Here is a 23104-nt window from a genome sequence, read left to right on the forward strand (position 1 = left end):
TTGCATCAGCATTGACGAACGGTCGGTCAGAGGGCCTGCCACTCTACCCTTCACTTCTCTGACCTTCGCCTCAGGCTGACCTGGTTGAGTCGGCCATGCTGTATGGGCCCGCGGGCGGAAGTGCTGACCCTCCTGAGGGGGAATGAGCGTCCTCCTCGACTCAGGGGTCAGGGCACGGCGGACCCAGGGGAGACAGCTTATCTAACTGACCGTACGGGTACTGTTGACGCTTAGAGAGGAGCGAGGATCTGGAGAGAAACCAAGTGGTAAATGGTTCATTTTCCATTGTCTTGCTCAACTCAAATATCCTTAATGACAATAGCAGGCATATTGTTCTACATTTCAGACTGAGGATAAATGGAGGAAAGTGGTCATGCTAACTCATCAACTGTACTGTTGATCTTGGAGGTAAAGGACCTACAAAGGTGGTAGAAGATTAGGACAGAGCTTAGGCAGATGGAAAAGAATGAGGGTCATTCATTTTTATTCCTCTCTAAAGGCTGGTCTCTTTGCTTGGCATGGACACTCAAAATGATAATGACACTTAGAGAAAAAAACAGCCTATCTGTGTCAAAGTGTCAGTGACCTCTCTCAGCTTCCTGTGAATAAGCCAAAATCATCACTGCCAGTTGTAGACATCGTATCGTACTGACAGACAATAATGTTGTTGACAACGCTGCAGCTAAGCTGTTTAGATCAGAGTAAATACAGGGAAGGGTGGACAGCATAGCGGATGTATTTCCAGAGTTACAAGTGTCAAGATTTATCATAACCATAAACAAAGTTGACTTCCATTTAAGACAATAACATTTTGAGGAATGAAATGACAATATCATAACAGTTTCTTGTTTCTTATGGTGACAGACCTGCTGTCGAGGGGATCCAAGGTGTTGGGGTAGGGCTGAGTGTAGGAGAAAGGGAACCAGCCTTTCCTGTAAGGGAGAGAGGAGGTGGATGAATGTTTTGGTATTATCCGTATATAAACTAGGAAAACCCCATGGATTGCCTGAAGATGTATTTTAGAAACAGTCCTCAGTTGGTGTTTGAAGAATTGTAGGCTTTTGTACAGCTGAATGGTGGGTTCTAACTCTTACCGTCCCGTCCGTTCATTCTGGCCATGCCATAGTGCCACCCGTCTCTGGGCTCAGAGATGAGGAGGCTGAGAGCGTCGCCTGGCAGGAAGTGAAGTAAGCAGGCCCCGCCCACTCCACTGCACTCTGTACCCCCAGGAGCGTGGGCAAATATGACTTCCACACGAGACGGGGTGGAGAGAGGGAGAACTCTGTCTCTGGGCAGAGTGGAACCTGTAAGATAGAGAGGGACAGAGGAGAGAGGGAATGTGAAATTAATTAACTTCACTAGGGTAGGGGGCAGCATTCGGAATTTTGGATGAAAAGCGTGCCCAAATTAAACTGCCTGCTACTCAGGCCCAGAAGCTAGGATATGCATATAATTAGTAGATTTGGATAGAAAACACTCTAAAGTTTCCAAAACTGTTAAAATAATGTCTGTGAGTATAACAGAACTAATATGGCAGGCGAAAACCTGAGGAAAATCCAACCAGGAAGTACTATTATTTTGAAAGGCTGTTTTTCCATTGAAAGCCTATCCACCATACAAAGACTTAGGACCCAGTTCACGGTATCTATGGCTTCCTCTACATGTGGCCATTCTTTAGGCATTGTTTCAGGCTTTTACTCTAAAACATGAGGGAGATACAGCACTTTCAATGAGAGGCCAGTGGAAATTTCCAGACATGAGTCCTGCGTATGATCGGGAATGCGCCTTTCTTGTTTCTCCTTTTCTATTGATGAAGCTTTTGTCCGGTTGAAATATTATTGATTGTTTATGACAAAAACAACCTGAAGATTGATTTTAAACATCGTTTGACATGTTTCTACTAACTTTAATTGTACTTTTTTGACTTTTTGTCTTGATGTTGAGAGCGCGCATTGTGCCTTTGGATTTCTGAACTAAACGCACCAACAAAACGGAGGTATTATGACATAAAGATGAACTTTATCGAACAAAACGAACATTTGTTGTCTAACATGGAGACCTGGGAGTGCCATCAGATGAAGATCATCAAAGGTAAGTGATTAATTTTAATGCTATTTCTGACTTTTGTGACACCTCCTTGGCTGGAAAATGGCTGTATGGTTCTCTGTGGCTAGGCGCTGACCTAACATAATCGCATGGTGTGCTTTTGCCGTAAAGCCTTTTTGAAATCTGACACAGTGGTTGCATTAAGGAGAAGTTTATCTTTAATTGTATGTTAAACACTTGTATCTTAGATCAATGTTTATGATGAGTATTTCTGTAATTTGATGTGGCTCTCTGCACTTTCACCGGATGTTTGTTTGAGACAATGCATTTCTGAACATAACGCGCCAATTTCAAATGAGGTTTTTGGACATAATGATGAACTTTATCGAACAAAACACACATTTATTGTCTAACATGGAGTCCTGGGAGTGCCATCTGATGAAGATCATCAAAGGTTAGTGATTAATTTAATCGCTATTTCTGACTTTTGTGAGCCCTCTCCTTGGCTGGAAAATGGCTGTATGGTTTTCTGTGACTAGGCGCTGACCTAACATAATCGCATGGTGTGCTTTCGCAGTAAAGCCTTTTTGAAATCGGGCACTGTGTTTGGATTTACAAGAAGTTTATCTTTAAAATGGTGTATAATACTTGTATGTTTGAGGAATTTTAATTATGGGATTTCTGTTGTTTTGAATTTGGCGCCATGCAATTTCACTGGCTGTTGTCGAGGTGGGATGCTAGCGTCCCACCTGTACCAGAGAGGTTAAAGGCAAACGTTTTGTCATTCACGCTTCCCATACAAATTTGAAATATCTAGCTTACGTTTTGAATGAAATAACATTGCTTGTGAGTTTCAGAGCTTTAACAATTTGACGCGAGAGGTTAAATAGACATCACATTGGGAAAGAAATGGACAAGATGGCAAATAAAAAGTGAAGGGGGGTATCAAAACCTACCCATAAACCCTCCCACCCGGGCCTCGCTGACTGGTCTCCTAGGCAACGGCAGTGTAGACGTTCCATACATCTCCGCTGCCTTCATCAGCATGGGATTATGGGACAGCAATGGTGTGTTCCCTCCTCCTAGCACTCCCTGGTGGTGCAGCGAGGGGGTTATGGCCCTGGAGAGAGGTGCACTGTGGGGTAGTGGAGGACTGTGAGGGGCACTGAGGGACAGYGGCAGGGCCAGGCCCTGTAGGGAGGAGTAGGATGGGGAGCCMTGGCTGAGAGAAAGCACAGTGGAGGGGATCAGACTTGGAGAAAAGCTGGAGGTGCTGGTGGCCAGGAGAAGAGAGGTCTGCTGGGCTTGGCTTGAGCCAACCGTGGAGGAGGTGGATGAAGTGGTGGGACTGTTAGCAGTAGTGATAGCATTAGCACTTATGTTGTTGTTAGCATTGGGGCTAGCTGAGACACTAATAKGCGTGCTGGTCTGCTGAGGGGAGCCTGCCCCACTCCCTCCAATAGCCCCTCCAGTGGCAGCGAGGGAGCGGAAGGTCTGGGGTCCGGGGGAGTTTTGGGGAGGGGGGATGTCACTCTGGGAAGAAGAGGGGATGGGTCTCTGCTGCTGGGAGCCACCATTCAACAAGGGAGGCACCTCCTGTACKGACAGCCTCTGAAAGAGAGAAATGGTAAGAGAGAGAGATAAGACAGAGCGATGAGAAGAAACAATGGAATTTTGCTAAATGACTGAAAACCATCTGAATGCTGTCTAAATAACAGAATACCCTAATCTTATAATAATTTCACTTTATCTTCTTAAGTACATGTAATTCAGACATTTGTCTGTGAATTCCTACTCATGAACTGAAACTGAAACCCCTTGCCCTCACCTGTTCTGGCTGTGCAGCACCCAGTTTAGCATGTCGGAGGAGATCAGCTATCCCAGATGCCCCAGAGCCCTGAGGGGCGGTGTGACGCAGCAGGTTGAGCGCCCGTTCAGGTAGTCTGGTTGGCTGGGAGCATGACTGTTGCCATGAGGACAGCTTCTGTGACAGGAGCTCTCTCACCTGGACACAGGGAGGAAGGAGAGGCAGGTTGGCAGATGGATGGGGGTCAGGGACAGTGTGTGTGTGTGTGTGTGTGTGTGTGTGTGTGTGTGTGTGTGGTGTGTGTGTGTGTTGTGCTGTGTGATGGTGTGTGTGTGTGTGTGTGTGTATGTGTGTGTGATGTGTGTGTGTGTGTGTGTGTGTGTGTGTGTGTGTGTGTGTGTGTGTGTGTACCTTGCAGTGGTAGTTGATGAGCAGCTTGGTGACGGAACACTGGCGGTCCACAAGGAAGCAGTATCGTCTCCTCTCCTCCGTCAGCGCTGAGCGGTAACCCACAGCAACCAGCGTGTCCAGCTCAGCCTGACGACGACTCATTAGCTCCACATACTGACAGAGGTTAGTAACACACACATAGAAACAAATGCAGCAATAACAGAGACAGCGGAGTAGGAGATATGTGACCTTTTTAATACACTGTAGGGAGAGAGGCACAACGGAGGACCAAAAGGAAGAGTGACATCATATCCTGTCTGCTGAGCAGCGATAAACTAAATCCTAATCACAAAATATTTTCCCTCACCTTCCTTAACATTTCTTCCATTGTCCACCCCTTCTTATTTCCTGTTTTCTCATTCCTAAGATTTCTCCTCTTTCTCTCCCTATCCCCTTTTTTACTTCAGTAAGGACTGGAAGCCAAATCAGCTGAGCCAGATTGCTGTTTAATCTCATCCATACTTCCGCACACACAAACTGTACATACACACACACAAACATTGACTGTGCCTTGTAATGCTGGGTAAGATGCTTTAGTCTGGTGGTGTTTGCAAGAAAATCTCACAAATGCATTGTTGAAACCTTACACACAAAGCATACTGACACAAAATGGTGTTGTTGGATGCCAGTTACCTGCATCTCCCTATCTCCGTACTTGTTGGGTGGCGACTGCCCTGGCTCTTCCTGCGCAGCTTCTTGAGCTGTGATTGGCAGCGCTCGATAGATTCCGACTTCGACTTGCGCTCACTCTGATATTTCTTCAATGTGGCCTGAGATCGAGAGAAGAAAGGGAGCGGAAAACCCATTGAGAGAGAGACAGAGCAACAGATAGAAAAAAGTAGTTAGTCAGAAAAGTGGTTGCGCTGTAGAGAAGGAAATATGTTAAAGGAAAATGCATAGATAAACTCACGGAAGATATTTAATGTCCAACTCCAGCTTTGCTCCAACTGTGACAGCAGCTCAGAATGGAACAGCTTCAACTGTAGATCATATTCCACCATCATTCATACAGCATCACAATATTTAACAATCAATCATATCACCACACACACACACACACACACCACACACACCACCACACACACACACAACACACACACACACACACACACACACCAACACACCACACACACACACACACACACACACACACACACAACACACACACACGGTAAACACTCACCACATCCTCCAGTTGAACCTGAATCTGCCTGTGCACCTCAGCCATCTGAATAACGTGTCTCCTGGAATCCCCAAGAAGACACAGAGTACAGAGAATACGTCATCAACACAGGGATACAGAGTGGGATAAAAGGGCTGGGGAAAAAACACTTGTTGTGACTTCACGTTGTCTGGATGTGCAATATGTGTCTGAGGTGTCAGATCAATAAATAGTATCTTATCTCACCTGGAGCTGTTAACTGACTGAATAGTGTATCTCTCAACTTCTCAGCCTATGATGTCAGCTGTGAGTCTGCCAATGAGGAAAAGGCTGTGTGTGTCTTTCTCCCACAGCACAGTAGTTTGTGGTGTCTGGCATTTCTCCTCCCTCTCCCCTTCTCGACTGTTTGCAGCATTACAATGAGATCATGTGGTGTTGTTAATCTCTCAACAATCAACCCACTCTCTCCCTCTCCCTCAGTTACGTCATGCTCGCTCTCTCTCTCTCAGCTCCCTCCCTCACTCACTCCCTACTTTCTCTGGTTCCTCCACTCTCTAGCTCGCTTCTTCTCCCATAGTCCCTTAGAGTTTCTCACCCCACCCACCGGTCTCTCTCTCTCAACACCCACCCACCCAGTCACTCACCCAGTCACTCACCCACCCAGTCACTCACCCAGTTCTTTGGACCCTTGGCTGTCACTGGCCAGTTCTCCCAGTTTGACCAAACCATCGAAGTATCCCTTGGCTGCTACCGTCACTCCTGAGAGTAAAACACCTTTCAGTGAGGGGCACCATGTAACAAAGACCCTCTAAATGGGCTTTAGGATCGGGCCTGCGTGGAATGCAGCTTCTATGCCAGAAACCAGAGTGACATCATTAAAATGTCCAAACAAACATGCCCTACGAACATGCCCACCCAACGCCACTAGACATACTATACCACACATTATACAGTATACTGTGTGCACACCACTCTCTCTCTCACCTGTCAGGGCTTTCTCATAGTGTTTCCCCATGGTCACAAAGTTCTTCAGACTGGGGTTGAACTGGTCCAGAATCCCCTACAACACACATGACAACAAGAGACAATATTCATGTCTCCTCTTCAACTTACCACTTAGTCACAGTCTGTGATCATTGCTGCTAGCAGACTGAGTTTCAACAAAARCGTTATATAGGGCACTCGCCTGACTACATCTACAGACTAATTCATTGCTCTTGGAGACAACAAACCTACACACACTGTACCTTATACACGTTTTCTGTCATCTTGTTGACCTCGTCTGAACGAGACATGGTGTTTCAGAATGTTTATGTATTGTAGTCTCCTCCCCTGTATCTTAGGGTATTAGGCTTTACAACAGCAGACTGAAGTCCCCTGGAAACACAAAGATGGAGAGAAACAAGTGTTGGCAGGTAGCCTAGCGGTTAAGAGTGTTGGGTCAGTAACCAAAAGGTTTCTAGTTCAAATCCCAGAACAGACTAGGTGAAGAATCTGTTGATGTGCCCTTGAGCAAGGCACTTATCCACAGGAGCAATTAAGGTTAAGAGTGTCTGTTAAATGACTGAAATGTACAATTAATTCAAGTATAAAGAACTTATATGAGAGGTCTAACTAGACACCCAAGAGAGGTATTCATGCCGAGGTGTTTGGAGATGACCTGGCAAATCAAACTCACCCATACAGAGTGAGATGGAGGGTTTTCATCAGCGGTCTATGATCCATACAGGAGGTAAGGACCAGACAGCTTATCCTTAAACTACCACCCTGCATAACCAACATGCTTGTGCTGTGACCCATCTTTTAGAGTTGTTTGGGACTGTGTTAAGTCTATCCCCAAGACTTCTAGCCGTGACCCAAGAGGAATAAACCACAGCCCACCAGTGGGTCCGGAGCCAGTCTTTGGGAACCCCGGGTGCTCCTCATCAAGAGGGTGACCTTCCAGAGCTAACGACTGGAAAAGTTGACTTTATGTCCTGCTCCATTATCCGATATGGGTCAACATTTTTCATGTAATCTCTGTAGGATAACAAAGGAGGGCTGTAAGGGGAAAAGCTGAGTTGAGCGTGACTTTAGCCATTTAATCCAGGGGGGAATTCTGTCACCGAACAGCTTGGTCAGTTCAGCAACGGTTCTCTCTCTGTGGTCCAATGTTTATTCAGCGCCATGACACTTGTGGCTGGTGTTGGAAAAGTCCATTGTTCTTATCTGAGGGGTTATGACTGGTCTGAAACAAACTGATAGCAGAAACCTTTGGGTTGCCCTAATGTAGGGTAGTGATAAAGTAATTGGTGGACTCAATAGCAAAAGTTAAGGAGTGCTGTGTTATTCACATCCATATGGAAGCAGGAAATACAACCTCGGGGCCTGGAATCAAAGGAGGGTCTGACTGCTAATTTAAGACAACATTATTACCAAAACCTATCTTTTATGGGGGGGGTTACGTTTTTTGACTTCATAACTCAGACGCAGAAGTAATAACAGACGTCCAAATGTATCACAGATCACATGACCTAAGCAAAATACACCAGGGTATCACTGTATAATACATGGTGTCTGCAGTGGTGGAGCACCTACTGGAAAAAACAACATTTGTTACTCTAACATATAATCCAATCAAATCAAAGTATTTGTCACATGCACAGGATACAGCACGTTTAAACGGTACAGTGAAATGCTTACTTGCAAGCTATAGCACACTGAGTAACAGGCCATTCTAACTGCTCCACTATAATGCCTAACTTATTACATGACACAATCAGAAGATTGGTAATATAGACCACTTTAGGCAATACTTGTGTCATGCCTATGACACTTCATTACATGGGTTGGTGGAAATAGAGTGGGCAGAATAGACATAGTTCTGATACGGTATTATAGAACGTCTCAGAAATAATTCTAGTCATTCAAGTTCTATTCTGTAAACCTACAGTACTCTAGCCATGATGAATGTACAGTGGCTCTCACACAAGCCTCTTCTCTCTAGTGTTACAGCACGGTGGTCCTCGTGTGGGACAACAACACACACACATCTGACTTCACTCTACACTAAGGCTCACACATGCTCCTTTCAGACAACATCCTGTGTGTGTGGCATTCTGCAGCATGTCATGCATTGGCTCACTTGTTGATGTCAGTGGATGGTCATTGGGTAGACAGACATGTGTTGGGTAACACTGAGCGGTCAGGCTGCTGTTGAATAGACCTGATGATATCATTTGATTCCACAGATGTATGGGTTACAGCTCTGTACAGTACAATCGACCTCCTATGGACTTTTTGCATTGTTACCAATGTTCAAGGAGGCTCTGAGCTTATGTTAAAGATGTCCTCTAGCAATTTGACGTTTTCCTGTTGAATATCCCAAGTATAAATACAGTAATGTACACACACTTGAGGGTCATTTTTGGGGAGCAAAATTGTTTAGTTTTTTTAGACACAACTCCAAACGTCAAGGAGTAGGGCATTCAAGGAGTTACCCTTACAGAAAAAAACGTGTAAAATCTTGATTTCAAGTGAAATTTCACATATGAAATCATGTGAAAATGTGTTTTTGGAAAACTTCAAATGTGATCACGTTTTCACATGCATAGTTTCATGTTATCACATATTGCTTTCCATGTTGTCACACGTTATCGCATTAACTTCACAATTCACATGTGATCACGTGAAATTCATGTGGTTTTTCCTGTAAGGGTTGGTCTGAGGTGATGTCATTGGACTCCCCCCTTGTTTGAGGAACAGTAGAGGAGCAATAGAGAACCAAAGAGGAAAGGCCCACACCCCACTTGTGTCATGTCATATCTGGACCACCTATTGAGATGTGCCTTTTGGTAAGTAAATCAGGTGTTGTGTGAGGAGAAAAGGAGACTGGAGTAAGCAGAAGTGCACAAAGAACTTATCAATATCTGAAGAAATCCAATGAAGAATTTCCTTGATCAATATCCTATTGTTGACCGGGCAGAAACAATTTTTTGGGGGGTGTCGGGTAGCCTAGTGGTTGGAGCATTGGGCCAGTAACCGAAAAAGTTGCTGGATCGAATCCAGAGCTGACAAGGTAAAAATCGGTCTTTCTGCCCCTGAACAAGGCAGTTATTAACCCACTGTTCCCTGGTAGGCTGTCATTGTAAATAAGAATTTGTTCTTAACTGACTTGCCTAGATAAATAGAGGTTCAATTAAAAACCCAGGACTTCTTTCTAGCCAACTCAACACACTACCTCTGGTTCCCCACGAGAGCTGATCTACAATCAGTTATGCTTTTTATGTCCTGATGGTTAGGATTGGGGTTTGGTAAACTGAAAAGTTACTCTGCAGATGGAGGCACATTCTCAAGGTCCAATTTATTTATTTATTAATTTCTTATTCAAACCAGGTTGGTCAATTGGGAACCAATTTTCATATGCAATGACAACATAGCCAAATATAGAATTACACAGCAAAACTATAATCAATGTACTAAAACACAAATGACCTGAAACAGCTTTTGTAATATAGGTATTGAAATACAATTTTTACATTTTGTTGCCAAAGATGTTTCAGAAACAGCTACTAGGCCTACATAACGTCAACAACTGAAAAACTCCTGCAGAGCTTGTCAACAGTTAAGTGATTCCACTGGTTTTGGCAACAATTACAAATGTGACAGAGATGTAACATCATAGGTGAAACAAATGTCACAAACAAATGTCTGTGAAACAGGAACATTATAAACAGATTGGAGGATGTGAGGTTGTGTTTATCACTTTGACTCTTATTGGCATACATAACTAAAATACGAGACATCCTCTCTAAACCAAGTTAAACGAATTATCGAGAYGTRAAAGTGGACGAAATGAGAGACATTACTCTCGAAGCAAATCAGTATCACCAGTCAAAAGCCTCATTCAGCAACACCTGTTGATCTCTAGGCCTACATATAAAACTCACCGCAATTCATTCAAAGTTAGATAAGCAGCAAAATAGTTGATACAAAGTGGAATTGTACCTTTTCTGAGCTCATTGTTGAAAAAAAAAACAGATGACCGAAACGCCGTTTGTCTTTTTTTTTCTTTTCTTCTACTGCTTTCCCCTTCGTTAGTGGGGGGTTGTTCACCCAGCAGCGCACTAAATCTCAATCTCCCCCCCGCCTTCGCTCTCTCTCTCTCCCTTTTTTAATTTTTACTCACACAAATCGGCGTCAGACTTTTGGTGCTGTTCTGTACCTCTACTCACTGTTGAGCGGATTAGCAACATGCCTTCACGCGCACACCCCGGACAGAAAATTCACCGCGAATTAACCCCCTGACCGCTGCATCAAACTCCCTACGGTTAGAAGCCTCAGTTCTCTTCCGTTCTCTGTCTCTCTTTACCACTCTGTCTCTCTTTATCACTCTCCCTTTCTCTCACAATGTCCTCACTCTCGTTCACGCTCTCTCTCGCTCACTATCCCTCTCTTTCTCCCTCTCCTTCACTCACTCACTCACTCGGGCAGAATAACAATGAGCAAACGGGACCCGGGCTGAATAGCGGTAGAGAGAATAATGACTTGAAACTTTTTAAAGCAAGGATGGCAGACCCCGCAGTCACGTATCATTGGCCTACATCCGCCACCCCCTTCTCACATTCCCTCCATTCATTCTCTTAAGTGGGCAGTAGCCCTTTGGTTTATTAATCACATAATATTAAATATGTTGCCTATAGCCTATTACTTTAAACATGTTTTTGGGTGAGAGTGATAAATCAATAGGAGTAAAACATATTTGGCTAAAAAATATATTTTTTTAACAAAAACATTCAATACTTTTCAGGTGATTCATCAGTTTGGTATGTCAAGGGGTTGAGCCAGGGTTGAAGATCAGTCTAAAGCAAAGGTTAGTGTTAGGGTTATGCCAAGATTATGGTTAGAGTTAGGGTTATGCAAGGCTAGGGGAGGGATCCCATTTCCTTGTGCTGCCCTCAGGAGGTAATTCCTTGAGTGAAATCCATGGTAAAAAAAAGTGAATCATTATGCCAAGATTAGGGTTATGGTTATGCCAAAATGGGTTAGGATTAGGGTTAGTGTTAGGAGTGTTAGGGTTGTGGTTGAGGCTAGGGTTAGGGTTAAACATATAGCTTTGGGTCAGTTTAATTGKGTTGTAGTAGCTACCACTGACCAACAGATGGCAGTTGTGTGACGATAATCAGTGCAGTGCAACAAGCAGAACAGAAGCTGCTCATGAATTGGTCCATTTGGTAACTACAGTGGGAATAGATGTGAAACTGGGTTTGTGGTTCTGTGTCATTAGGTCTAGCTCTATGGAGGTGTTGGCCTGCTAGTATAGGTGGTTGATTGTCTGGTCTCGTGAGCCGGTGCCCTGGCACCTTGTATCTGAGCTGKTTTTTCTCTGTTCACTTCCTCAGGCCTACTTTAAGACTGATTGACGCACAACATATTGACAAACGGCAGCACTACTGGCCTAATAAACACCAGAATAACTCATCTAGATCTCTCTTTCTCTCGAGGTCTCTCACAGTCTTTCTCTCTCTCTCTGTCTTTTTCTTGCTCTTTCTACCTCTGTCTGTTTCTTAGTCAATTCAGTTCAAAGGGCTTTATTGGCATGGGAAACACATGTTTACATTGCCAAAGCAAGTGAAATAGATAATAAACAAAAGTGAAATAAACAATATAAAATTAACAGTAAATATTACACTCACAAAGGTTTCAAAGGAATAGAGACATTTCAAATGTCATATTATGTGTATATTATGTGTATATACAGTGTTGTAACAATGTGCAAATAGTTAAAGTACAAAAGGGAAAATAAATAAACATAAATATGGGTTGTATTTACAATGGTATTTGTTCTTCGTTGGTTGCCCTTTTCTTGTGGCAACAGGTCACAAATCTTGCTGCTGTGATGGCACACACAGCACACATATTGGTATTTCACCCAATAGATATGGGAGTTTATCAAAATTGGATTTGTTTTTGAATTCTTTGTGGCTCTGAGTATGTCTCTCTCTCTATCTAGCTCTTACTAGCTCGGCATTATTATGTCTCCCTCTGTCCCTCTCTCGGTCACATCCTGATCGCACACATCCGCTGCATCAGTGTCACGTTCTACTGAGGCTGACTTCTCTCTTGGAACTTGAAGGAAGTCTACCGTGTGTGGCGCTAGATGTGGGTCACCTAGAGCTGTTTTCCTGGACAATGTCCCAGTGTGTCAAATGTACACCTAAGGCCAATCTCAGGTATCTTGGATCAAACAGTCAATTATTATAAAGACACATTTAGAGAGGGGGGGGTCAATGTTCAAACCAAAGCAGGGGGGGACTCCACATGATTATTGCATTTCCATTCTGGGTTTCTTACTGTATGTTGTGTTTACATTCAACAGCAGCTAGGCATCACATGATCATGCATAGTGTTGACGTCAGACAGAAGGACCAAGGACACGGATGGTAAACACATRATTCTGCCAGTGTCTGTCGGTGCTGTTGAGTATCTTCGACTAAAATGTTAGACTCAACGTTCCTATTTGTTGATAATATTGGCATCAGACTGCTGAAGGCACATGGACCAAGGACAGCAATGGTTGCTGTTATCGTATCCTCTAACTTCCTGATGTTGTGAGATTCTCTCTGGTGTTTACAGAACACTGGTGCTGCGAGATCAGGATACCAGGGATGGCTTAGAGAAGAAGTTGTAGCAGTGGTACTTCTGTCCTTGAGCTGTTATTGTCTATTAATGTTCTGTATTATGTCATGTTTCATGTTTTGTATGGACCCCAGGAAGAGTAGCTGCTGCTTTAGCAGGGGATCCTAATACTAAATACTCATTATATCACACAATCACCAGTATGCCTGACCCGGGGTGAGAGTTGTATCGAAGGACATGGTCTAACAGTCTGTTATTATAAGGTGGAGGGTAAAGAAGACCAAAACAAACACAGGGCCAAATGTAGCACCTCAGACACTATAAATACCACACAGGCCTCAGATTGTGAATTTGACTTACAGGTCAATGTCACCTACTATCTCAAATAAAATAAAATCACATTTTATTGGTCACATACACATGGTTAGCAGATGTTAATGCGAGTGTCGCGAAATGCTTGTGCTTCTAGTTCCGACCATGCAGTAATATCTAACAAGTAATCTAACAATTTCACAACATGTCAGGACCCGGTTACGAACTCGGGTCTCCGGTGTGAGAAACAGTCACTTAGCAAACTGAGCCACTAATAGTCGGCAGAACCCAGAAGATGAGGCAGACACAGCAGTACTTGAGACAGTGTTTTAATAAAGTAAAAAGGAAAGTTCTTCAGGCAAAAATATAAATCCACAACGTCAAAAAGTAATTCCAAGAGAAAAAGGTAATCCCCCAAGTCAAAAGGTAAATCCACAAGGTACAGCAGAAAAAAGCCTCAAAAGATAATCAAAAATAAATAAACGAGAACAAAAACAGATTACCACCATAGAGTCCAACAGGAGCAACAAATGTTCACAGCATCGCTAGGGCTGGGTGCTAACATTCAAACACAGAGCAAAGAACTGAGGAAAACTAAGGGTTTAAATACATTCAAGGGAAACGAGGCACAGGTGCAAATAATAACTGGAAACAAGGGAAAACAAAAGGGTCAAAAAAGCACAATGGGGGCATCTAGTGGCCAAAACCGGAACAATCCTTGCCAAATCCTGACAGAATCCCCCCCCTAGGAACGGCTCCTGACGTTCCTACCAGCTTTCTCGGGGTGGAGGGCCCTGAACTGTCGAATGAGGTCAGGGTCCAGTATGTCTTTGGCAGGAACCCAGGAGCGCTCCTCGGGACCGTAGCCTTCCCAGTCCACCAGATACTGCCAGGACCGCTGCACCCGGTGGGAATCCAGTATCCGGTGGACGGTATAAGCCGACTGGCCTCCGATGACACGGGGCGGAGGGGGAGGTCTGCCTGCCGGGACAAGGGGAGAAAAAACAGGTTTTAATAAGGAAACGTGGGATTAATCTTAAGGGATCTGGGTAAGTGCAGGCGATATGTAACGGGGTTCACTCTCCTGGCAACCTTAAAGGGACCGATGCATTTCTGGGACAGCTTGCGAGACTCCACCCGTAGCGGTAAGTTTTTTGTGGAGAGCCAGACTCTGGCCGGGCCGCAGGGTAAGCCCGGGACGGCGACGTCTGTTGGCTTGTCGTTGGTACCGCTGTGAGGAACGCAGAAGATTAAGACGGGTCTTCCTCCACGTAAGCCGACAGCGTCTGATGAACTTCAAGGCTGAAGGCACTCCGACTTCTGCCTCCTGGTCCGGGAACAATGGAGGGGCATAGCCAAACTGACTCTCGTGCGGGGACATACCAGTGGAGGAGGAGCGCAAGGTGTTGTGCGCGTACTCGGCCCAAACAATGAAGGACGACCATGTGGACGGGTTGTTGAAGGCCATACATCTGAGGGAGGTTTCCAGCTCTTGATTCATCCTCTCGGTTTGGCCGTTGGACTCCGGGTGGTACCCTGAAGATAGACTGGCAGTGGCCCCTATGAGTTGTCAGAAGGCCTTCCAAAACCTTGAGGCGAACTGGGGACCTCTGTCGGAAACCATATCTTGAGGAATGCCGAAGACTCGGAACATATGGTTAATTACCAACTCAGCCGTTTCCTTGGCAGAAGGTAACTTAGTCAAGGGGACGAACCTGGCCGCCTTAGAAAACCTGCCGATGATGACTAGGATAGTAGTATTACCATGGGACGGAGGAAGGCCAGTAATAAAGTCCAACGAGATATGGGACCAGGTCGATGGGGAATAGATAAAGGGTGAAGGAGTCCTTGAAGGCGGAGGTGAGAAGATTTGCCCTGGCAGCACACGGGACAGGCCTTGACGAAAGTGGTCTTTTTATGGTGGGCCACCAGAACTTACGCTGGATGAACTCCAAGGTGCGCACCGTACGCCCGGGTGACAGGTGAGGCGAGAGGAGTGCCCCCACAGAAATGAACCTGGGTCCTCGCTGCCTTGGGGACAAACACAACCAATTGGCAGGACCTCCTGTCGGACCCGGTTTCAGATAGCTTAGCTCGTCTTCACGGTATCCTCAGCTTTTCCACGAGATCGGGGCCACAATCTTAGCGTCAGGAAGGCAAGCATTCCAGTTATCTTCTTCGACATGGGCAGGAGCGAGACTCCGGGACAAGGCCGTCCGGATTGAGATTCTTCGACCCGGGCCGATAGGTGAGGCTAAACTGGAAAAACTGGAATCGATTGAAGAAAAGAGACCATCGAGCTTGTCTGGAGTTCATCCGCTTCGCTCTGCTGGATATACTCCAGATTTTTTGTGTCCGTAAGCACTTGAAACGGTTGAGAAGCCCCCTCGAGCCAGTGTCTCCATTCCTTCAATGCATCTTAAAACGCTAGGAGTTCACGATCCCCCACATCGTAGTTCCTCTCGGCCGGGGTAAGCCGGTGTGATAAGAAGGCGCAAGGGTGGAGCTTTTGTCTTCCCCCTCTGAGACAGGACAGCTCCAACACCAACGCTCTGATGCGTCTCTACCTCCACCCACAAAAGGTTAATCCGCAGTCGGTCTAGTGTCAGGATGGGGAGCAGAGAGGATGCGCTGCTTGAGTCCCTTGGAAGGCCGTCTCAACTTCTTTTCCCACAGAAACCTTGCGTTGCCACCCTTGGTTTAAAGCTGAGAGAGGGGGTGCCACCGAGCTGAAGTTTTGATGAACTTGCGGTAAAAGTTTGTGAAGCCCAGGAAACGCTGACTTCCTTAACGGACTTGGGGGTGGCAATCCGCTACCGCCCCTACCTTCCTGGAGTCCATTTGGACTCGACCGGTTCCACTACAATTCCCAGGGAATTGTACTCGGGAGGAATGGAATTCACATTTTTCCGGCTTAACGTACAAATGGCTGTCTAGGAGGCGTTTGAGTACTTGTCTGACATGCTTTGTGTGTTCTTGAAGGGAGCTCGAAAAGATGAGGATGTCATCCAAGTAAACGAACACGAAGATGTTAAGCATATCCCTAAGCACATCGTTTATGAGCGCTTGGAACACAGCCGGGGCGTTGGTCAGCCGCAAGGGCATCATCAAGTATTCGTAGGACCAGTAGGCGTGTTGAAAGCGGTCTTCCACTCGCTCACCGTGTCTGACCCGCACAAGATGGTATGCGTTCCGCAGGTCAAGCTTAGTGAAGACAGCTGCTTCCTGGAAGCAGCTCAAATGCTGTGGGCCATAAGGGGTAGCGGTAGCGGTTACGGACGGTTATGGCATTGAGTCCCCGGTAGTTCGATGCAAGGACGTAATCCACCGTCTTTTTTGGCCACAAAGAAAAACCCTGCTCCCGCGGGCGAGGTGGACGGACGAATGAGGGCTGCTGCAAAGCGTCCTTGATGTAGGTTATGCCATAGCAGCTCGTTCGGGAGGAGATAGGGAAAAGATCCGACCCCTGGGGGGGCAGGTGCCCGGAAACAGGTCGATGGGGCAATCGTAAGGTCTATGGGGTGGTAGCATGGTGGCCCTCTGTTTGCTAAATACCGGTTTGAGGTCATGGTAACACTCGGGAACTCGGGACAGGTCGATGGATTCTAGAGACTCGGGAGGGGAACTCGGGGAACTTGGGAAGATACAAGTGGCTTGGCACGTAGGACCCCACTGCTTGAYAGTGCCCACAGACCAGTCGATGTGAGGGTTATGGCTGTGAAGCCAGGGGTADCCAAGGACGAGAGGGAACTCGGAACAAGGGATCAGATGAAAGTTTATCACTTCCTGGTGTTGGGAAACTGAAAGTCGCAAGGGGGTAGTGACACGAGTGACAAGTCCAGATCCCAGAGGGCTTCCATCTAACGTAGTAACCCTCATGGGGTCCCTTAGAGGTTCAGAGGGGACGCCATTCTCCTTCGCCCAGATACCATCCATTAAGTTTCCTGCGGCTCCAGAGTCTACCAAGGCTTGAAGGGGAAGCTCGTGGTTGTCCCAGGAAAGGGTGACTGGAATGAGCAGACGGGAGTTGGACGGATGGGAGGAGGTTATGTTTCCCGTTACAGTCCCCCCAGGCCTGCACGGGACAGTGCGTTTCCATGGAGCCCGGGACACGTGGAGCGGAAATGGCCCGGTTTGCCGCAATATAGACAGCATCGCTCCCTCATCCGGCGGTCTCTCTCAGCCTGGGAGATGCGTCCAATCTGCATGGGTTCTGGTGGAGCCAGCGTTGATAAAGGTGGGGACTCGGAGCTGGGACCGATAGGAGCTAGGGTGAGAGGTCTACGGTTGAGTTCTCTCTCTCTCAGACGCTGGTCTATGCGCGAGGCCAACTTGATCAGGGACTCGAGGTTGTCCGGTGGTTCCCGAGTGGCCAGTTCATCTTGGCTGGTGTCGGAAAGACCCTTCAGAAAGCACACTGTGAGCGCCTTGTTGTTCCAGCCACTCGCTGCTGCCACTGTGCGGAACTGGATGGCATAGTCCGTCACGCTGCGCCGACCTTGGAGGAGAGTCAGGAGCTGTTTGGCTGAGTCAGGGCCGCTGGTAGGACCTTGAAACACTCGCTTGAATTCCTCAGCAAAGGCAGAGTAGCTGGCCCAGCAGGGACTTTGGGCATCCCACACAGCAGTAGCCCAGGCTAGGGCTTTTTCCGACAGCAGGGTGATGATATATGCGATCTTGGACCGGTCGGTGGGAAACGACGAGGGTTGCAGCTCGAAGGAGAGAGAACATTGGGTGAAAAACCCCTTACAAGCACTCGGATCACCTGAGAACCGTTGGGGAGGCGGCAGACGAGGTTCAGCCAGGGGGTTAACTGCCACGGTCACTTGAATCTGAGGTACTGGGGCGGGAGCGGTTGCCGGGGGAAGTCGATCAGATATCTGCTTTATGGAAGTCAGCATCTCCGACAGAAGTGGAGAATGTCTAGCCATTAAGGCCTCTTGCTGAACCAGAGCGGCTTCGTGGCGTTGGACAAGTCCCCTCATGGTGGGACAGTGTGGCAAAAGGTCCTGGGAACTGGCTGCCTCTGGGTTCATTTGGCTCTGTGTTTCTGTCAGGACCCGGTTACGAACTCGGGTCTCCGGTGTGAGAAACAGTCACTTAGCAAACTGAGCCACTAATAGTCGGCAGAACCCAGAAGATGAGGCAGACACAGCAGTACTTGAGACGGTGTTTTAATAAAGTAAAAAGGAAAGTTCTTCAGGCAAAAATATAAATCCACAACGTCAAAAGTAATTCCAAGAGAAAAAGGTAATCCTCCAAGTCAAAAGGTAAATCCACAAGGTGGTAGGTACAGCAGAAAAAAGCCTCAAAAGATAATCGAAAATAAATAAACGAGAACAAAAACAGAGTCCAACTGGAACAACAAATGTTCACAGCATCGCTAGGGCTGGGTGCTAACATTCAAACACAGAGCAAAGAACTGAGGAAAACTAAGGGTTTAAATAMATTCAAGGGAAACGAGGCACAGGTGCAAATAATAACTGGAAACAAGGGAAAACAAAAGGGTCAAAAAAGCACAATGGGGGCATCTAGTGGCCAAAACCGTAACAATCCTTGCCAAATCCTGACACAACAACTACCTTTTACACACAAGTGTAAAGGAATGAATAAGAATATGTACATATAAATATATGGATGAGCGATGGCCGAACGGCATAGGCAAGATGTAGTAGATGGTATAGAGTACAGTATATAAATATGAGATGAGTAATGTAGGGTATGTAAACATTATATAAAGTGGCATTGTTTAAAGTGATTAGTGATACATTTATTACATCCAATTTTTAATTATTAAAGTGGCTAGAGATTTGAGTCAGAATGTTGGCAGCAGCCACTCAATGTTAGTGATGGCTGTTTAACAGTCTGATAGCCTTGAGATAGAAGCTGTTTTTCAGTCTCTCGGCCCCAGCTTTGATGCACCTGTACTGACCTCGCCTTCTGGATGATAGTGGGGTGAACAGGCAGTGGCTTGGGTGGTTGTTGTCCTTGATCTTTTTGGCCTTCCTGTGACATTGGGTGGTGTATGTGTCCTGGAGGGCAGGTAGTTAGCCCCCAGTGATGCGTTGTGCAGACCTCACTACCCTCTGGAGAGCCTTACGGTTGTGGGCGGAGCAGTTGACGTACCAGGCGGTGATACAGCCCGACAGGATGATCTCGATTGTGCATCCATAAAAGTTTGTGAGTGTTTTTGGTGACAAGCCAAATTCCTTCAGCCTCCTGAGGTTGAAGAGGCGCTGCTGCGCCTTCTTCACAACGCTGTCTGTGTGGGTGGACCAATTCAGTTTGTCCGTGATGTGTACGCCGAGGAACTTAAAACTTTCCACCTTCTCCACTACTGTCTCGTCGATGTGGATAGGGGGGTGCTCCCTCTGCTGTTTCCTGCAGTCCACAATCATCTCCTTTGTTTTGTTGACGTTGAGTATCTGTAAGTATGTAACCAGGTATTCATCTCTCATTATGTAAGGAGATCAGAGTGACTTAACGCTTCACACTGGAACTGACTCATTGGGTTATATGTACGAAGTTCTATGACAGAATTCCACCAGTGATATTTTATGGCAGAATTGTCATGGTGTTCCAGAATTCTCATGATATTCTATGGCAGAATTGATATCATGTGCTTATAGGTGTGTGTCTCTCTCTTTTTCGGTTACAGTCCTCTGTGACAGTGAAGTGCCATGTGTGTCTGTGTAACAGTGCAGAGTGTGAGGTATTTCCTGAACTGTCACCCTGAGTGTACCATGTGTTGGAGGATAATAAAAGCTAACCAGGTTGTTCACCACCTCTCAGAGAGGGATTCTGCTTCAATCTGCCTAATCTGATCAAATGGGATATGATTAAGTGTGAGTGCTGGCACGGTGTCTCAACGCCAGCTGGCCTGACCAGATGGCATCTTATATAGTAAGGCATCCACAGAATTCTACTTTCATGTGTTTCAAACTCTGTAATTATTAGATACAATTCAACCTTGGTCTCTCTTGGATATGTGAAATGTGAACTCAGTTTGATTAAAGCACCTCTCCAATTCTATGATTAATTACCATTATAGTTCAATTCTACTCCATTATGTATTCCAGTGAATGACAACAGTCGTGGCAGTCAGGACGTCAACATCATCATCAGTTAGAACTCTAATAAATGTTTACTTGTTGAAGACTAATCTCGGTTAACCCAGAGGTAAAATCTTGTGTAATTTGGTCAGATGCACAGTTTGTGTTTAGTCTGTCCACAAGAGATTAGTTGAAGACCAAGAGTTAAACATGGCCAGCTAGTTGAGTGTATAGACAGTCGTATTTAACTACAGTGCATTTGGAAAGTATTCAGAACCCTTGACCATTTCCACATTTTGTTACGTTACAGCCTTATTCTAAAATGTATTAATATTTTTCCCCCCCTCATCAATCTACACACAATACCCATAGCGAAAAACAGAAATTCCTTATTTACATAAGTAATCAGATCCTTTACTATGAAACTCGAAATTGACCTCAGGTTCATCCTGTTTCCATTGATCATCCTTGAGATGTTTTTACAACTTGATTGGAGTCCACCTGTGGTAAATTTTATTGATTGGACATGATTTGGAAAGGCACACACCTGTCTATCTAAGGTCCCACAGTTGACAGTGCATGCCAGAGCAAAAACCAAGCCATGAGGTCGAAGGAATTGTCCGTAGAGCTCCGAGACAGGATTGTATCGAGGCACAGATCTGGGGAAGGGTACCAAAAAATTTCTGCAGCATTGAAGATCCCCAAGAACACCGTGGCCTCCATCATTCTTAAAATGGAAGAAGTTTGGATCCACCAAGACTCTTCCTAGAGCTGGTAGCCTGGTCAAACTAAGCAATCGAGTGAGAAGGGCCTTGGTCAGGGAGGTGACCAAGAACCTGATGGTCACTCTGACAGAGCTCCAGAGTTCCTCTGTGGAGATGGGAGAACCTTCGAGAAGGACAACCACCTCTGCAGCACCCCACAAATCAGGCCTTTATGGTAGAGTGTCCAAACGGAAGCTACTCTTCAGTAAAAGGCACATGACAGCCCGCTTGGAGTTTGCCAAAAGGCACCTAGAGAACTCTCAGACCATGAGAAACAAGATTCTCTGGTCTGATGAAACCAAGATTGAACTCTTTGGCCTGAATGCCAAGCGTCATGTCTGGAGGAAACCTGGCACCATCCCTACGGTGAAGCATGGTGGTGGCAGCATCATGCTGTGGGGGTGTTTTTCAGCGGCAGGGACTGGGAGACTAGTCCGGATCGAGGGAAAGATTAACGGAACAAAGTACAGAGAGATCCTTGATGAAAACCTCCTCCAATATATATATATATATATATATATTAAAAAAATTATACACTACCGGTCAAAAGTTTTAGAACACCAACTCATTAAAAGGTTTTTCTTTGTTTTTACTATTTTATACATTGTAGAAAAACAGTGAAGACATCAAACTATGAAATAACACATATGGAATCATGTAGTAACCCCAAAAGTGTTAAACAAATCATAATCAAATTTCTTTCTTCAAATAGCCACCCTTTGCCTTCATGACAGCTTTGCGCAATCTTGGCATTCTCTCAACAAGCTTCACCTGGAATGCTTTTCTAACAGTCTTGACTTCCCACATATGCTGAGGCCAGGTCATCTGATGCAGCACTCCATAACTCTCCTTCTTTGTCAAATAGCCCTACACAGCCTGGAGGTGTGTTGGGTCACTGTCCTGTCACTGTCCTCAAATCTAAAATACATTTTGATTTGTTAACACTTTTTGGGTTACTACATGATTCCATATCTGTTATTTCATAGTTTTTATGTCTTCACTATTATTCTACAGTTTAGAAAATAGTAAAATGAAGAAAAACCCTTGTCCAAACTTTTGACTAGTACTGTAAGTAGTACTTTAAAGTATTTTTACTTAAGTACTTTACACCACTGGATTTTATTTGGTTTGAGTGTATATCTGGCCTTTGCCTGAGTCTTGTTTGTGTGTGCTGAGCGTGTTCCTCTAATTGACCTGAATACGAGCAGCCATCTGTTGGTCTGAAGGCTCTGTGCTGGACAGGGCTGGGCTATAGGCTATAGGCTGCCAGTCAGACTGCCTGGAGTATACAGGCAGATTAATCAGGCCAATTATCCTGTTAAGATGTAGGTGAACCACCGCGTGTGGCAGTGAAGATAGTAGAGTGTGTGTGTTAGTGTTTGTGGATGAGTACATGGTCAATTTCAAGGCTTGACAATCTGTAAAGTTGACAGCGGGAAATGAGAAATGCAGCAGGTGTCTTCTGAGCATAATGCAATGTATCACCAGTGTTGTTGGGGTTATTTCCATTTCAACTACAAAAGTTCACTAAATTAATCGTAATTCAATTCCTCAATTGAAAATCCATATTGATTAATTAAATTAAATTGCCTTTTCAATTCCTGACATGAACTTTCCAGAATTGACAGAATCCCTGGATCCCTCGGCATGTATATAAGCCCACAGAGAGAGAGAGAAGAGAGAGAGAGAGAGAGAGAGAGAGAGAGAGAGAGAGAGTAGAGAGAGGAGAGGAGAGAGAGAGGAGAGAAGAGGAGAGTAAGAGAGAAGAGGAGAGAGAGCAGAGAGAGCAGAGAGGGTGTTACACTCCCCGTGTGAGATAATTCTACAATCTGATCAGTGTATGTTGGTGGAGGTGGATAACCATGACCAAAGGAACAGGCAGGAACACACAGGG

At 45.5% G+C, this 23104-nt stretch overlaps 1 protein-coding gene and 1 pseudogene across 2 annotated transcripts in view; one reads left to right on the top strand and one right to left on the bottom strand.

Annotated features, from left to right (window-relative positions):
* Nucleotides 1-160: 160 nt before the first annotated feature.
* Nucleotides 161-11049, bottom strand: LOC112073214 (BAR/IMD domain-containing adapter protein 2-like; annotated as a pseudogene).
* LOC112073210 (neuronal pentraxin-1-like) overlaps nt 10683-23104 on the top strand; it is a 32394-nt gene continuing 19972 nt past the window's right edge. For both annotated transcript variants that reach the window (XM_024140542.2, XM_024140543.2), the window contains exon 1: nt 10683-10773. The gene's annotated coding sequence lies outside the window, so the exon portion shown is untranslated. The remainder of the gene's footprint in view (nt 10774-23104) is intronic.

The sequence above is a fragment of the Salvelinus sp. IW2-2015 genome, unplaced genomic scaffold, assembly GCF_002910315.2.
Source record: "Salvelinus sp. IW2-2015 unplaced genomic scaffold, ASM291031v2 Un_scaffold2187, whole genome shotgun sequence".
Lineage (NCBI taxonomy): Eukaryota > Metazoa > Chordata > Actinopteri > Salmoniformes > Salmonidae > Salvelinus > Salvelinus sp. IW2-2015.